The following is a 16,873-nucleotide window of genomic DNA, read 5'->3' as shown; positions in this document are numbered from 1 at the left end:
CCCCCTTAGTTCTCTCCCTCTTGTGCCTTGCCTTTTTCATGTCTAATCACTAAACTCTGTAATAATCTAAATAGCCAGTATTACTAGCATGGTTATTGCCCAAACATCCAGCCCCCTAGGTCCCCTGTGTGGCCTGCCAGACAGACCTACCTGCATACATGCCTCATTTTAAAGTCTTACTTATTAAATTAAAAGTTATATTGACACTGCAATTGATGGGATCCTTTCTAGGAACAACATTTGGTTGCGTGGGTATTCTTCAACATTATTTATCTTATAATTAATAAGCTATACATATATTCCTTCACAATTATTTATTAACATTCTTTATTTATATTGTGTTTGTGTGTATTTATTTCAATATAATATATTTGGTTTTCATTTTATATCTTTGCATTTTTATGTTTACATAGGGATGTGCATTTGTTTGCAATGAAATAGGAAATAGAGACGATATTTCCTATTTCGTTGTGGTTTGGGGGGCTGATGAAACAATAAGAAAACCCACAAAATTTTGTGTGGTTTTCTTATCGTTTTTTTGGGGGGGAGAAAGGGCACATTAAAAAAAAAAGCCCCAAACCCACCCCAACCATTCAAATGTAATTAATTGCAAACCCCCACCCTCCCGACCCCCCAGACATGCCCAAACCCCCCCCCCCAAGACTTACCGAAAGTCCCTGGTGGTCCAGTGGGGTCCCAGGAGTAATCTCCTCTCGGGCATCAGCTGCCAGTAATCAAAATGGCGCCGATGGCCCTTTGCACTTACCATGTGACAGGGGCTATCGGTGCCATTGGTCGGCCCCTGTCGCATGGTAGGAACAATGGATGGCCCATGCCATTTTTTATGTATTAACTTGTTAACTGATTTAAAATGATAAATAAAGAGTTAAAAAAATATTCAAGGTGGATTACAATATGAACATGCAAAGTAAAATTTCATAAAACCAAAAAAGAGAAGGAAGACATATAAACTCAAGAAACAAAACCTGTACAGGTGCACTCTCTACATAAAGTGCTTCATCTTGAACCAGTCTCACCAAACGTTTGAGCAAATGAATAGGTCTTTAATGTCATTTTGGACATGCCATTGATTGAAATTGCTCAGGAAGGGAGTTCCATAAACTTGGTGCAGCTACAGAAAACGCTCTTTCCCTTTTGGTTTCCAATCGTGCCAATTTAGGAGATGGAATCTCTAGCAAGTTCTTAGTGCATGTAACAGTTTGTAAATGTGTAAAACAATATTGAACCAAGGTGTGGACTCATTATACAATAGTTTATGTATTAAGGAAAATAGTTTGTATTGAATTCTCCATTGGATTGGTAATCAGTACAAGGATGACAGGATCAGAGTGATATGACCACACATCCTTGCACTAGTTAATGGGTGGTAGTATTTTGAACATTTTGAATTGCACAAATTAAATTTAGGAAGTCCAATTTATAGAGCATTACAATAGTTGAGGCCTGTTAGAATAAGTGCCTATAGGACTATGTGGAAATCTTGAGGATCAAGAAGTTGTTTCAACCACGTAAGTAAACGTAGCTTGCAAAAACAGCTTTTTATGACAGAATTAATGTGATTCCTCATGGATAAGCAGGTTTCAATGATCACTCCTAAATCTGTACATGTTGTTTGATTGGGATGCCTAACCATTGCAATTAAATACTACAGGAGTGTAGAGAAGCAGATTTTTCATGGTTGTAAGGATAACAATCTTGGCCTTTTCAATATTTAGCATTAATTTATTATGAGATAACCAATGGTTTACAGAGTTCATACAAAGTGTTAGCAAATTAAATGTGACAGACAATGAAGATTGTTAAGGAATGAAGAACTCTGTCATCGGAGTAATTTCTATAGTTTATGCAAAGACATGCCGATATATTACACAGTGGAGTACTAGTTAATGAATAATGTCATTGATAGATCAGAAACTCCAGTGGTAACAACAAACCAATCAGAAACAGAGGTGTTAATTCTAATTTGGGGAGACTAGTGATATAGGTATGAAGCAAACCATTTCAAAATAGTTCCAGGTATTTTTAAAGACTGAAGATGGTGAAACAGTATTGTATGGTCCAAGGTATTGAATGTGGCTACTATGTCAAGGACAATCTTTGTTTATTAAATATGTTCAATATTTTTGACTTAGGAAACCTATTTTCCTGCATACTCTGTTTTTAATGTAAACCGGTATGATTTGTATCTGATACAAGAATGTCGGTATATAAAAATGCAAAATTAAATAAATAAATAATCTGCACCATGATCAAAGCAAACAGAATGTTGGGAATTATTAGAAAGGGAATGGTGAATAAAACGGAAAATGTCATAATGCCTCTGTATCGCTCCATGGTGAGACCGCACCTTGAATACTGTGTACAATTCTGGTCGCCGCATCTCAAAAAAGATATAATTGAAATGGAGAAGGTACAGAGAAGGGCTACCAAAATAAGGGGATTGGAACAACTCCCCTATGAGGAAAGACTAAAGAGGTTAGGACTTTTCAGCTTGGAGAAGAGACGACTGAGGGGGGATATGATAGAGGTGTTTAAAATCATGAGAGGTCTAGAACGGGTAGATGTGAATCGGTTATTTACTCTTTCGGATAGTAGAAAGACTAGGGGGCACTCCATGAAGTTAGCATGGGGCACATTTAAAACTAATCGGAGAAAGTTCTTTTTTACTCAACGCACAATTAAACTCTGGAATTTGTTGCCAGAGGATGTGGTTAGTGCAGTTAGTATAGCTGTGTTTAAGAAAGGATTGGATAAGTTCTTGGAGGAGAAGTCCATTGCCTGCTATTAAGTTCACTTAGGGGTAGATTTTCAAACCGCACGAATTGGCGTACTTTTGCTGGCGCATCAGGCGCCAGCAAAAGTACGCGGGATTTTAGTAGATACGCGCGTATCCGCTAAAATCCTGGATCGGCGCGTGCAAGGCTATCAATTCTGTATAGCCGGCGCGCGCCGAGCCACGCAGCCTACCCCCGTTCCCTCCAAGGCCGCTCCGGAGGGAACTTTCTTTTGCCCTCCCCTCACCTTCCCCTCCCTTCCCCTACCTAACCCACCCACCCGGCCCTGTCTAAACCCCCCCCTTACCTTTGTCGGGGGATTTACGCCTCCCGGAGGGAGACGTAAATCCCCGCGCGCCAGCGGGCCGCTTGCGCACCGGGACGCGACCTGGGGGCGGGTACGGAGGGCGCGGCCACACCCCCATACCACCCCAGGCCGTAACCATGCCCCCGGGCCCGCCCCCAAAACGCTGCCGACATGCCCCCAAAACGCCGCGCCGACCGGGCCCGCCCCCGACACGCCCCCCTCAGAAAACCCCGGGACTTACGCGAGTCCCGGGGCTCTGCGCGCGCCGGTAGGCCTATGTAAAATAGGCGCACCGGCGCGCAGGGCCCTGCTCGCCTAAATCCGCCCGGATTTAGGCGGATTTAGGCGAGCAGGGCTCTTAAAATCCGCCCCTTAGAGAATAGCCACTGCCATTAGCAATGGTAACATGGAATAGACTTAGTTTTTGGGTACTTGCCAGGTTCTTATGGCCTGGATTGGCCACTGTTGGAAACAGGATGCTGGGCTTGATGGATCCTTGGTCTGACCCAGTATGGCATTTTCTTATGTTCTTATGTTCTAAAATCTCTTATAATAGTATCAAAGCTTGATCTTAACAAAGTCTCTGTGCTAATGTTCTTTCTAAATCTAAATGTTTGTTAACCCTTTCAAAAATATCCAACAGATTTATAAGGCAAGATTTCCTTTTGCTAAATCCATGTTGGCTCTGTCACATTAGTCTGTGTTCATCCAAATGGCCAATAACTTTGTTCTTCAGAATAGCTTATATTATTTTGCCCATCACCAATGTCAGGATTACCAATCTATAGTTCTGCAGGTCACCTCTAGAGCCTTTTTTTTTTTTTAAGTGGGTGTTATGCAGGCCACTTTCCAATCCTCAAATATTATTGCTGATTTGAATAAGAAGTTAGGCAGTACTAGTAATAAGTCTACATTTTCATTGTAGTGTTCTTTCTGAACTCTGGGTTCAGTCTTGGTTATTTGTTGCTCTTTTCTTTGTTGATTTGCTCTATTTTTCCACTTCACAATGATTTAATCCAGTTCCTCAGAGTCATCACCCTCAAAAATCTTTTCCAGCAAAAGGTTTCTCCCCAACACCCTTCTGAGTAAAGACCAAAGTAGATAATTCATTTAGTTTTCTGCTAGGGCCTTAGCTTCCCTGAGCACCCCTGTTACCCCTCAAACAAACCAAAGAGCGCCCCTTTATCCAAAGTTTTCCTAGTTGCTATGACAGGTCAGCAAATGGCCAATGACATGCTATCTTCCCTATTTTCTAATGAAAGTTTGGAAATGCAATTGAATATTGGCTTGATATTGTTTGAAAAATAAACCAGGAATAACTGATTTCCCTCCGTAACAAGGGACCAATGGATGAAGGGATGAGTGATGATGAAAATTAAGTTATTAGGATTCATGGAAGAGGAAAGAGATTTCAAACTAGCTGGATAACAAATACACTTAAATTGTATATATATTGCCTGTATTATATTTGCTATTTTATGTAAACTTATTAACTAAAACAGCTGAATTTCACTGGAAAAGTCTATATGATTCATAGAAGCATTGCCTCACAATGATCATAATCAATAACTGTGTAACTTGTATTAGCTATTTGATTTTAAACCTGGCAAGGTATAATAATGTAGTCTCAGCTTTGATAGTCAAAAATCCTCTTGGGAAAGATAGGAATTACTTCCAGTGAATTTATGTTGCCTTAGAAAAGACATGAAACAAATTTACTCTATGGCCAGCATGGAATAAAGATGTTTTCTTTTTAGATAAGTTGTTTATCGATATCAGTATAAAAAGTGAAGTTGGTTTTATTTTCCAATTTTCACTCTCTAATTCAGAGTTTTGCTGAAGTTGCTGAAGAGGATATATTTCACCTAATAAACATGAAGATGATGGCGAATCCGCATCCACTGTAAGTTAGGAACAGATCATATAGTGCTAATGCTATAAAATGTATTCACTTTCAAAGGATGAGGAAAGTGAATTCACGGTATTTCAGCCAGGCAACAATGCTGTAATCCACTCTCCAAAGAAATCCTCAAATTCCTTCTCAGCTCCATCATTCAACTCAATATGTCTAATGTTTTTATATCTAATTATGACTCTGCACAGTCACATTACCTTTAATTATAGCTTTGGATTCAGCACTGTTGACTTTTGACTGTTCTTTGATCTTATTAATTTCCACTTTTGTTTCTTTCAGTTCCTTCTTAACATCCTCTACACTATTTGAATTACACTTCAATAAGATCAAATCACTTATTTATCTTCACTTCTGAAGTCTGAATTGCAGATAAGAATGTTTTTAGAAAGTTTAAATCAATGTAAATTAAAATAGCAGTCTCCAGAACCATTATAGTCTCAGGAGTTGGAAAATAATTGTCAACTGTCCTTTCGTATAGGTCTTATTCTTGTAATTATTTTTTTTTCCATAGAAATGGAAGATTCCTCATAAGTTAATATAAAATAACTTCAGAATCCCCTCTATTCTCTGTTAAGAAATCTGTAGCTGTGCTAGTAGAGGACACTGTCACATCTCCTCCAAATGGGAGATGAGCAACTCTTCCTGCTGCACTACTCCCCAGATAAGCTCAAGCTAAAGATCCATTGAGGCTAACGCTTTGCTGATCTTCAGTATCACTTGATATTTCCACTAGTTTGACTGACTTCTGGCACAGTTTTAACACTTTTCTGCCCTGTAAAGCATTATAAATGAGACTGTAGTTTTGCCCACCTTGTGAAAATAAATAAAAAGTCATAAATTCAACATTCTTCTCCAACTAGTTCTAAATGTGCCTTCAAACTCCAACTATAAACTATTTCATGCAACACAGTTCACATATAGTAACATAGTAAATGACAACAGATAAAAACCAAAATGGCCCATCTACTCTGAGCAGTAGAGACTCTATGCTCATCTACCCAAAGTAGACCAGAGTCCTTCCTGGAACCCAACACCCACTCTCTCTGTATGTCTTTTAGCTTGTAACTGCCGCTTTGTGCAGGTTACCCCATGCCTTCAGTCATATCACTGCTGTTTTGGGATGTAACTGCTGCTTCTTACAGGTTACCCCAGTGCTTTATTACCATTCTCTTGCCACTAGGTATCCTTTTTGTTTATCCCATGTTTTTGAGGTCTTTTTCTGGTTTTTGTCTTCATCACCTGCTCTAGATGTTCATTCCAGGCATCCACCATTTTCTCCGATAAAAATTATCTGATGTTCCTGAATCGAACCCCTTTTCTACAGCTTCTTTTTCATTGAAAAAGATTCCCATCTTGTTTATTAATGCCTTTCGGGTATTTAAATGTCTGTATCATATCCTCTCGCCTCTCTCCTAGGATATACATAGTAAGATCCTTCAGTCTCATTTCATTTGGGATTTTGGTACAAACCCCACATCATTTTGGTTGCCTCTGATCCATATTTAGCCTTTCTATATCCTGTCTGAGAGGATCCCTAGTGGCAAAAGAATGGTAATGAAGCATTGTGTAACCTGTATGGAGCGGCAGTTGCAGCCCAGAACAGCAGTGATATGATTGTACTGTGCTTCCTAGAAGCTGTACTCCCTGCTGATCCATGATCAACAGAACCTCTATATGTCCCTCTAGCTCACCTGTCCCAAATAAATTGCCACAAAATACCACCAATTCATCCAACAAGCCTTTGCTCATCTCTGGGTCCATCCAACCAAGTTCTTCACGTTCAGTGGATCAGGTGAACAAGCTCTGGAACTGATCAATAAACAGGACTTAATTTCCTGGCTTGCAAATCCTTAAAACATTCTGCATTCTTCAGCCTAACTGCCCATTTCAGCAACACAAACGGAGCCAAGCAAACAGATGCATCCATTGCCAGTGTATAATTAGAGGACATTCAGCAATAGATGATGGCTGGGACACAGGCAATTGGTGAAGATATATTGAGTGGTACACCTGAAGGGCCCCAAAAGACTTCTATTTCTAGGTCTAAGCAATCATTAGTATTTATTTATTTAAGGCTTTTATATACCGACTTTCTTGATACAGATCAAATCAACTCGGTTTACATCGAACTAAGCAGAAACAATAACCAACCATATAACAAGACAGTTTGAAGGAGCATAAAAGTTACATTCTAACAAGGTTGCCTTAACTGGGAGAAGGAAAAAAAGAGGGGGAGAACGAAGATAAATTACTATATACAATAAACTTTAGTAATCCTTTTCATCATCAATGTCACACTTCAGACCAGATGAAGCTCAGCAACAATAGTAGAGGAATGCAGGCTCAGAAGACAACCATTGGGTTGGAAGAACAAATTCAAAAACACTTATACTGGGGATCTCATCAGCAAAAGTAAATCAGCCAAAACAGTGCTAAGCCTCTGTAGTGGATGGAAGGATAGGGGCTTTTGCCGTGCAATCTGGATCACACAAACACACTAAGAAAATAATGACACCTGACTATGTCTTACATGAAAATATGAAAATGTATATTTCTCTGTATTATGTATGCACAAACAGATGCTTATAAGAACGTCTGTGATAATAGCAAACAAAACAGGTTATATATAAGCACAATGAGCAAGGATAAATCATCTTTCCCAGCCAACAGGGAAAGATTCCGTTTTTTATAATTCATCATTTGCCTGTGATTAGGGGTAGGGACATCACGTTTTGTTTGAGATGTAAGATGCAAGCATATTTTTTCAGATGGCCCCTCAGGATTAAATCAGGCTGTTGAATGGAAATCCTTTTATTAAAGTGTCAATGAAGTTGAATCTTTCAATGACTGCTGACTATAAATGGAGACGTGTCCTATCAGCATTTCCAGAGGCATTTTTGAGCCATTAAGTTATCCATTGGACGAGGTAATATCAGGGGTGCAAAAAAGATTTAAAATGGAATGAAAATTGCTTTTACATTACTTGTAAGCAGAGTAGGCTGGTTAAAGCCATATAAGTATATTTAAACATCTCTACTGCTGTAATGTCAGTGGGTAGCAGTGAAGTGGAGATAACATTGTAAATCCATTATAGTCAGTGAGTGTTTGATGAAGTTTGGTTAAGTACTTGTTCTATTTCGATGTTGAGTTTGTACTGTAAATAAGATAGGAAAATATTTTGGTAATGTTTACTATAAGGCAAGCATTTAATGATCTTGTGCTGAAATATATTAATTTTTTTAATTAATTTATAGTAGTTTAGCTTGCTCTAATTGTTAGCTGCTTGAATAAGACTAGTGATGAGATGCTATAGGAAACTAAACCCAGTTCAGGTAATTCTTTGACAAGACTGTTCTTTTAAGAAACATGCTTTAATAAATTTACCAAAATTTATACAAATTAATACAAAATACAATTTAATTTACAATGAAAGCATCATCATCGCTGGTCATATCCCTGGATTTTTAAAATCTATACAACACTCATCATGCATATCCATTCAGACAATTACAAACATACCAATTATATATTCACACAATGATAAAATGCAGAAGCAAACAATGGGGGTCATTTTCCAAGGAGTTACCGCAGGTGATAATTCCGCAAATCGCGCTAACAGCCGTTAACACGATTTGTGAATGCAAATTTTTAATTTAGGGGGCGGAGTAAATGTAAAGTAGGGAGGATTTATCGTGTGCAGCGAAACAGCCAATAACTACACCTCTTTCATTTGCATTATGTTGTGCACTAGAGGCCGGTAAAGGTTTTTTTTTTTCAGTTCTTTATTTATTAATTTTTAAATACAATACATAAATATAACTATTGTATTTGTAAAATACAGAAAAGGAAAAAGAAAAATATATCAGTACAAGTTATAAACTATTATATATATATCTTCCATTTTCTGTAATCTATTTGCAAGAAAATAAGAGGCCGGTAAAGGTGTATTGTGGTTCATGATGGAGAGGGAGAGAGAGAGAGAGAGCCTTGCTATAGTGCTGCCTCCTAGACAGGTATTTGTATCCCTATGGGAGGCCCACCTAGTAACTCGAGGTGAGGGTTAAGTATTAGTGTAGGGGGTTAGGGGCCACTTTGACATTCAACGTGAGATGTACGAACAGAACAGTGGTCTCTTGTGAAGATTTGCTGGCCTTCGGAGTGAGGAAACTCACTCCAAGATGAGATTTGGGCAATGTTCTCTCAACCTAGCTTGTTGTTGCCCAGGTAGAGTGTCCATCAAGTGAAGCTCAAGGATGTGCCAGCTGAGATATCTGAGACAGCAATTGTAGAGTGTGAGAGACTGTTCCAGTGTTCCCACACTGTGAGCTTACAGCCCTGGAGGCTTGTCCTTCTTTCCACCGGAAGAACCCACCATACCAGTGGCCCTCTGCGGAGTTTTGTACTGTATCAGAGAAAGAGGAGATCTGGGAGAAACAGTGGTCCTGAGGACTGTTGTTTGCCTTTACATTCTGGGAGTCACCTGAGAAGGTGGTTACAGAGAAATACTAATACTCTCCAACACTCCACTGCAGCAGAATATGTCACTCACACTCCTTTCAATGTTCACGTCAAGTTTAGTCATATTATCACTCTCTCATTTGAAGGCCGCATATCTCTTCTTACATCAGAAAGCAACTCTGTATCCTTCCAGACAGTCTCCATAATTCTCCTTAAGGCATTTGCAAGGGATTCTCCAGCTTCCCAAACTCACACTCCTTAGAGCCTTTTCACTCCTAGGTCTTACATGGACAGGACTTCAGATCACTCGAAAATATTTGGGACCCAGTCCTGTATGTACAATGCAAAACTAGTACTATGACATCTTTCGCATTTCTAAGCCAACTTCTCATATCACTGTAATAATTTGTTAGGAAATATCAGGGCTGATGTGCATGAACATTTAAGACTATAGCTGAAAGTGGTATCTGGATGATTTTGAAACCCCAGGTACAATATCATCTTTGCCTAACTAGTGTGTTCAATTAAAGGTATCACCAACTGTAAAGTTTTCTCCAGGACCAATATGCTACTAGTACTTCGAACTTTGTTAAGAAGGGAAACTATCTAAATAAAAGAGTTCAGGTAAAAATTAATTTAATGTTTATTCCACCAATATAATCTTACAGAGCAGATAGCATGTGCTATGATTCCCATTGGACCAGAATATTAATCTTCAGCATCTTTCTATAGTATACATATTTATCAGGTAGTGTACAAGGAATAATCTGATCCTCATAGTTAATTGTTTTTGTAGGGAAGATCGATTTGGCAGTTCTAAAATGGAACATGGTTTACCATGCCACAATATCTGAGCCATGCTCACATGTCTCTAGTCTCTTATGATTTGATCCTTCAAGTACACAATAAAACATGATCCCAGTATTATTACTGCCAAAAATGAATCCAAGTGTGCCAGACAATGGAATTTTTGTTTTATTACCACTGATGACTTTCAGTAATTAGTTGTTTGAAGCAGTTATTTATTTCCCTTGGATATAGTCTCTCTCTCTCATCTACAAATTGCTTGTACCATTGTGGAATGAGGCCAAGTATTAAACAGTCAGTAAATGCTAAGCTGACACAAATCACCATTTTAAACATCTCTGTCATCAAGTCATGGGCAGACAGATGTAGGCTTTTCTTATAAGAACTTTGACACTCTAATCAACAGTGTTGATATGTTGTTAAATATGACTTTTACTAGAACAGAAGTTTTTCTTTGTGACTTTTAACTGTATTGAGAAATGATGGCAAAATATATATTATGAGTATTTCATGTTAATCTAATATTTATTTTTAAAAAGTCTCAGTAAAAAAAAGAAAACAGGTAGGATTATGGTGAGAAGTAAATCAAAAATAATAAATCAAAACAAATATAGATGCTCAACAAAATAGGGTTTTGTGCAAACAATGCTTGTTATAAATGGGCTATGTGAAATTTGTTATATGTTGAACAAAAATATAAGAATATACTGACATGTTATTGTTAGTTTACAATTCTGAGACACGGCATTGAATTGCTATTCCTTGCCACTTGCTATGCAAGTGCCTGTTGTGCTTTCACTTTGCTTAATAAACATTAAATTTAAAAAAAAAAGTATGCAGTTACAAATGCTTTTCTGAGTCCTGGGGATTCAAGATGACTCCCTCTTGAACTCAGAAATCCTGAAATGCTCCCAATCTGTGGCCTTTTCTTTAAGGCTTTGCAGCTTGTGGCTGAGAAAGGTATCACATTTGAGTCTATCTAGAAGGGGACTGTATTTAAACACATAGAAGTTATCTAGTGGAATCCCCTTGGGTCAGCCACTAGATAGCCCTAGGTCCCTGTTTAGAACTGACATCTCTGTGAGCTTTCCATCCCCTTCAGCCTCTCCCAACCTGGAGGGCTGGGATAGGTTGCTCAGCCTATTTAGTGAAGCCATTTTCATGTTCAATGTGATTAATTTCAATTAAACTCAGAGGAGTAAGGATGCAGTATTTTCATTCCCTGCCTCATCAGGAAATTTAGTTTGGAGGGGATTTCTCGCTGAACACTCCCTGCCAGAGGATCTCCCTCATATTTTTTGAAGTGATGATAGAATCCCTATGGGACTCCCACGAAGGGGCTGAAGACCTGTGAGCCCCACTCTACTCCCTAGGTGAGGCAAGCACCAGTGACAGTACCTAGCAGCGAGAGATTTTTGATGGCCAAGATGTATCCTGTTTTCAGAAGGGATGGCGGCTTCAACCTTGCACCCTTTGGAGAAGGCTCCCCTCTGACACAAAGGACAAGGGCCGAAGACCTGTGAGGCCTAATCTACTCCCTTGATGGGGCAAGCACCAGTGACAATATAGCAGCAGTCACCGATGGATTTATGCAGAAAGCGAATATTTCTATATTGTTTGTGAGAAGGTTTTTGGACCCACCCCTCCCCACTAGGGTTACAGGGCTGAGATAGCCTACTTCCCACTTCCTACATGAGAAGTCACCAACACCAAGACTGAGAAGCAAGGACAAAGATCTATGGAATTTCCCAACTGGATCTCCACCCCATTGGACCAGGACAGACTGAATGACTGTGAATAAACTGGACTCAGGTAGGACTTTTCATGTTTGAGGGGACCCCCTCCAATAGGATTCCCATTTGGCCCACTAGGAAAATTTTGTGAAAAACACCATCTCCTCTGATGTTACAATATCTGAGTCCCTGGTCCCTAGGGTCCTCAATTTACACAAAGGAAAAATCAAAATAATTACTCAAAAAAGGTGAAACTAAAAACAGAGGTAAGAAGAGTGAAAAACTTCCTCTTCAGAAACTAAAAAAGGTTTTGAAAACCATAATGAAACAGGAAAAGGTGCCTCAATTCTTTATTGTACCCAGATTTCAATCAACAGATCCAAGGGCCCTTCCCTGGAAAAAACAAGAAAAAAGGAACAACACAAGGGCATGCTCTTCACACAGTGTCAACTCATGATTCCACACAGGAAAAATGGTGGCAGGGATTTATATAGCATGGGAGTTACACCATTTTCACTCTCCCTCATGGAGGAACTACAAACCCACTCTGACCTAACTATGTTCCCCCCATACTAAATGCATCATACTGTTTGTAGATATCCTTTAGATTCTCTACACATATTCTGCACGCCCTCTCAGCTGCTCTTAGGTACTTTCCTGGAGTCTATAAAAACCCCTGAGGTAAGGGTATGTTCAATAAGTTGGCCTATCTGTGTGTTTTAAATCATGTCAAAGGTTGATCTTGTTTAGATGGTAAGGATTTGTTTTTGCTGGGAAAAAAACAGAAATTTCAATGGAATTTCCTATTTCCTTTCATTTTGAAAACAAGAGGAAAACAAACAAAATTGAATTTGTTTTGCTTTGATTAAAAAAACAATCTTGGTTCCTTCTCTGCCTCTCCCTTACCTTTCTGATCTCTTCTAGTCCTCCACCCCAATATCTTACCCCATTTGTTAGCTGTAAATGCTTGGGGCAGGAATCATCACTTGCTCCTGATTACTACCTATTTTTCAAAATGGAATTGAAGACCTAAAGCCCATACCATTTTGCTATACAATTCATACAGCACTGGTGCCATTTTGAAAAATTTCAATGGAGGAGCAGGAGCAACTGGAAATTGTTATTGTTCCATTTGGAGCCAAGGACTGGGGGGTAAGATACTGGGGAGGAAGCCTGGGGGAGTGAGAGCGGTTGGAGAATGTTAGCCAGTAGTTTAAATAAAGTGCCAGTCGTGTGTTTATGTAAGTGATATATATTTACACTATTTTTCCTTCAGTTTTTGTTTTTTTTTTGTATTTCTGGTTCCATATTCCCCTTTTATTGTGGGCTAGTAGGAAGATGATACATGCAGCATATACATTTTTTCTGTTTTCTTTTTATTTAATTTTTCCCATATATTTGCTTTATTTTTTATATCTTTTATAAAAGTTCATACATGTTAGCCTATCTTTCAAAATTTGTACTAAGTTCTCTCACCTTAGCTTGATGGTACCCTGTTATAGAGTCCATCAAGCTAGGGTGAAAGAACATATTAGAAATTTCTTCTTTGTGAGACTTTCCTCACTCCAAATGACGTCAAATCTTCACCAAGGTGTACTGTGCTGTTTGTACGTCTCACACTAATGTGAAACTGGTCCCTAAACCCTAAACCACCACTAACACCTCAACTCAACCTATCAGGTGGCCCTCCTATAGAGATATAAATATTTAACTACTATGAGGGCCTTGTAGATAGTCTCTCTCTCTCTCTCTTTCTCTCTCTCTCTCTCTCTTTCTCTCTTTCTCTCTCACTCTCAAATTTATGACCTACTCTCTTAGATAACTTCTAGTTCCAATTAATATGTGCAATCTACCTTCCTTTCTAATCAATTTGGGCAGTTAGTAGTTCCCTCACAATTGATAGAGAATAGTCTTTTTAATCAAACTGATCCTAGTCCATAGATAAAGTTCCAGTTTCTCCTGCTTCTCTCATAGTCCTCCTCTTGTCCTATCTCTCTCTCCTGCTCTGGTGATACCTGTTGTCTCATTGAGATAATAGTGAACCTGTAGATGAGTTCACAAGATCTCCTTCTCTCATCTTTTACTCCTTCCTCCAGGAATCAAAAACCCATGTCTCCTCCAACACTAGATATAATCCACTTGTGCTCTTTAGTTGAAAAGTACCACTCCTCTAGATGGCATACATTGAGTCCCTGGATGAGCCCTCAAGCATTTTAGAAAACCAAAAGTCTAAAAAAGGGGAACCAAAAAGAGAGAAAGGAAGAGTGGAACAACTTCCTTCTCAAAACAAAAGGTCTTCAAGGGGTTATTTTAAGATTAAGTGAAAGCACCCTTACAACTTTTCCATTACCAAGCCTCAGGCTTAGAGGCCCAAGGGTCCTTTCCTGGATAAAATAAACAAACCAGGAACAGCATACTAGCATAGTGATATGCTGCCCCTTCAAGGGATAACTCAAAAGTCCATACAGGAGAATGGTGGCTTGGGTTTATATAGCATGGGAGCACTCCATTTTAAATCTCCCACATGGGGGAGCTACACAACTATTATTCTATTCCCCCTATAACAATGGACTAATCCTTCTGGTAGAGGTCTGGTAGGAGCTCTGCACTGTGATGCCATAAATATGATGATACACTAGATTTCAATTTCTTCTTTCTATATTTTTCAGACACAGATAAACCCCAAACCCTCTCATTGGTGAAGGCCATAGGCAGATACTTCCTTTCCCTCCAGTCCATGGAGAATCAACGAAAACAAAGAGGTAGGCGATCTATGATATGCACTCATTGAACACATCTCTATTCTAATAAATATTGAAATAAGACTGAGGCATCTATTTTGTTTTTGTTTTCCTGACGGCTATCATAGATCGCCTACCTCTTTGTTTTCTTGGACCATGGAGAATCAACTACAGAATGGAAGCTTGCTGACTGCATGATTAGCTAAGGAAAGCCATTACCTGGGTAAGTGAATGTGCCATGTCAAATTCTTCCTATGAGTATTTACTGCTTTTCTTGTATCCTTTTTTAATCGCTTGTCTAATAGGGAAGATAATTTTCTGACAGCCCATATAGGCTAAAGTCAGTGGGTACCTTTACTCAAAGACTTTATCCCAAAGTTTGAAAGTCCATATAAATCCACTTTGAAAATTTGCAGATGTGCAACATGCATGCAAAAAGTTATAGCTGTTCCAGTGCTGTTCCAGTGTTATGATGCACATACTTTTGAAAATCCAAAGTACCAAAATAATGTTTTCCCATAAAACTTGTAAATCTATCTAAAACTTGAAATGAAAATGACAAAAAATAGATCTAGACCAAAACTGAACAAAATGTTTCCCAATGAAACGAATGCATCTTGTCCAAAAATTGAAAAAAAAGAAAATACAGAAATATCAACCTTTGCATCCAACAGAGTTTCTCAATTCACCCAACATCAGTGGATTTCGTCCTCATAAATTAGTTCATAAAATTGGAATTCCTGTATACTGAGATGAAGAACATCTTATTCATGAAAGCTCATTTATAATCTGTCACTTTAGTTCTGGAGCAGGACTGATCCTGGGGGGATGCAGGGCTTGGGATGATTGAGCCGCAGTAGGTCCCTCTGTCCTCCAAAAAATGAAAAGTGAGGTCAGGGCCTTGAGACTGGGCATGATACTTTCTGGCCTGACACAGATTTCTCCATGCACAGGCCACTGTAGCTCCTGCCCCATTGGTGCTCCCATAGAATGGAAAGTGATGATAGACATTTGGGGCAGGGCTTTGATTGTCCTCCTTCACTAAGGGGAGGGGCCTGGGCCAGATAACTGATAACATGTTTTGCAGGCATGGAGCAAGGGTGGGTTTTTTGGTTGTTGTTTTTTAATACCTCATATAAATTGCCTTGCAATTCTTTTCTTATTCTTTTCTTTATTTTCTTACTATGTCTTGGTTTATATATTACTCATGTTTACAATTATGGTCTAATGGTTTCATGCATTTTGATTTGTTTTCAGCAAATTTATTTTTATTTGAGAAAAGAATGGAACATAAAGCTGGGATAAACACAATGAAAAATTATTCATCTGATTTCCAGGCTGTCTTGAGAATTAGTCGTGGCCAGAAGAAGAGGTCCCCTGGACATAAAGCAGTCACACACAAAGAAACTGTGGATAATCAGTACAGCCATTGGTGTCAAAATGTCAAAATACTAGATTTGCATCTCTCTGTGGATCCCGGCATTTTAAAAAGAGGAATGGCATCCCATTTTTCATCTTCTAAAAAAAAAAAAAAAAGTAGAACTGTACGTTTCACTGGTTTAATCATTCAATAAAACTTAATGGCTCCCAGAGGAAGGGAAAGCTGTGCAGTTATTGGAATCAGAAGCTTTTGCTCCCTATTTTTGAAGGATATTGTAGCTGTTAAAAGAGTTTGCCTTGCCATTTAATAAAATGCATTCTACACTGGGAAAAATATTGCATGAACAAAAATGCTTTATGCTCAAGAAAAGCAGTCATGCTGGCTGCATGTGATGTTTATTTTTTTAATATATTTCAATGGAAAACTGTAAGAAAATGAATGGACCACATTTCAAAAACCATGCAATACTTTTAATAGATTAAAGAAAAATATTTATTCAGCATGTTTGTTTGTGTCTGCTAAATGAAGAAACCAGGTATCTCAGTTTCTTCAAAATTCAACATAGTGCAATGACATTAATTATAATGGGTTTTTCTTTTCTTGGGGAGGAAGGGGCGATGATTAGCTAAAATCCTCTCAGACGCTGGCAACCCCGAGCATATGTGCTACCATTCCTCTATTACAGCCGCCTGCACAGTATTGGCACCAGGAGCGTTTTCAAAATTTTCAAACCAGC

At 38.7% G+C, this 16,873-nt stretch overlaps 1 long non-coding RNA gene across 1 annotated transcript in view; it reads left to right on the top strand.

The window, feature by feature from the left end:
* Positions 1-16,637, top strand: part of LOC115100432 — an 85,872-nt gene extending 69,235 nt beyond the window's left edge. The window contains exons 2-4 of the long non-coding RNA XR_003859060.1: positions 14,685-14,777; positions 14,885-14,979; positions 16,014-16,637. This is a non-coding gene — a long non-coding RNA (uncharacterized LOC115100432). The remainder of the gene's footprint in view (positions 1-14,684; positions 14,778-14,884; positions 14,980-16,013) is intronic.
* Positions 16,638-16,873: the final 236 nt, after the last annotated feature.

The sequence above is a fragment of the Rhinatrema bivittatum genome, chromosome 10 (assembly GCF_901001135.1).
Source record: "Rhinatrema bivittatum chromosome 10, aRhiBiv1.1, whole genome shotgun sequence".
Classification (NCBI taxonomy): Eukaryota; Metazoa; Chordata; class Amphibia; order Gymnophiona; family Rhinatrematidae; genus Rhinatrema; species Rhinatrema bivittatum.
Note: the sequence above shows the minus strand (reverse complement) of the source record. Positions and strands in the feature narration are given on the sequence as shown.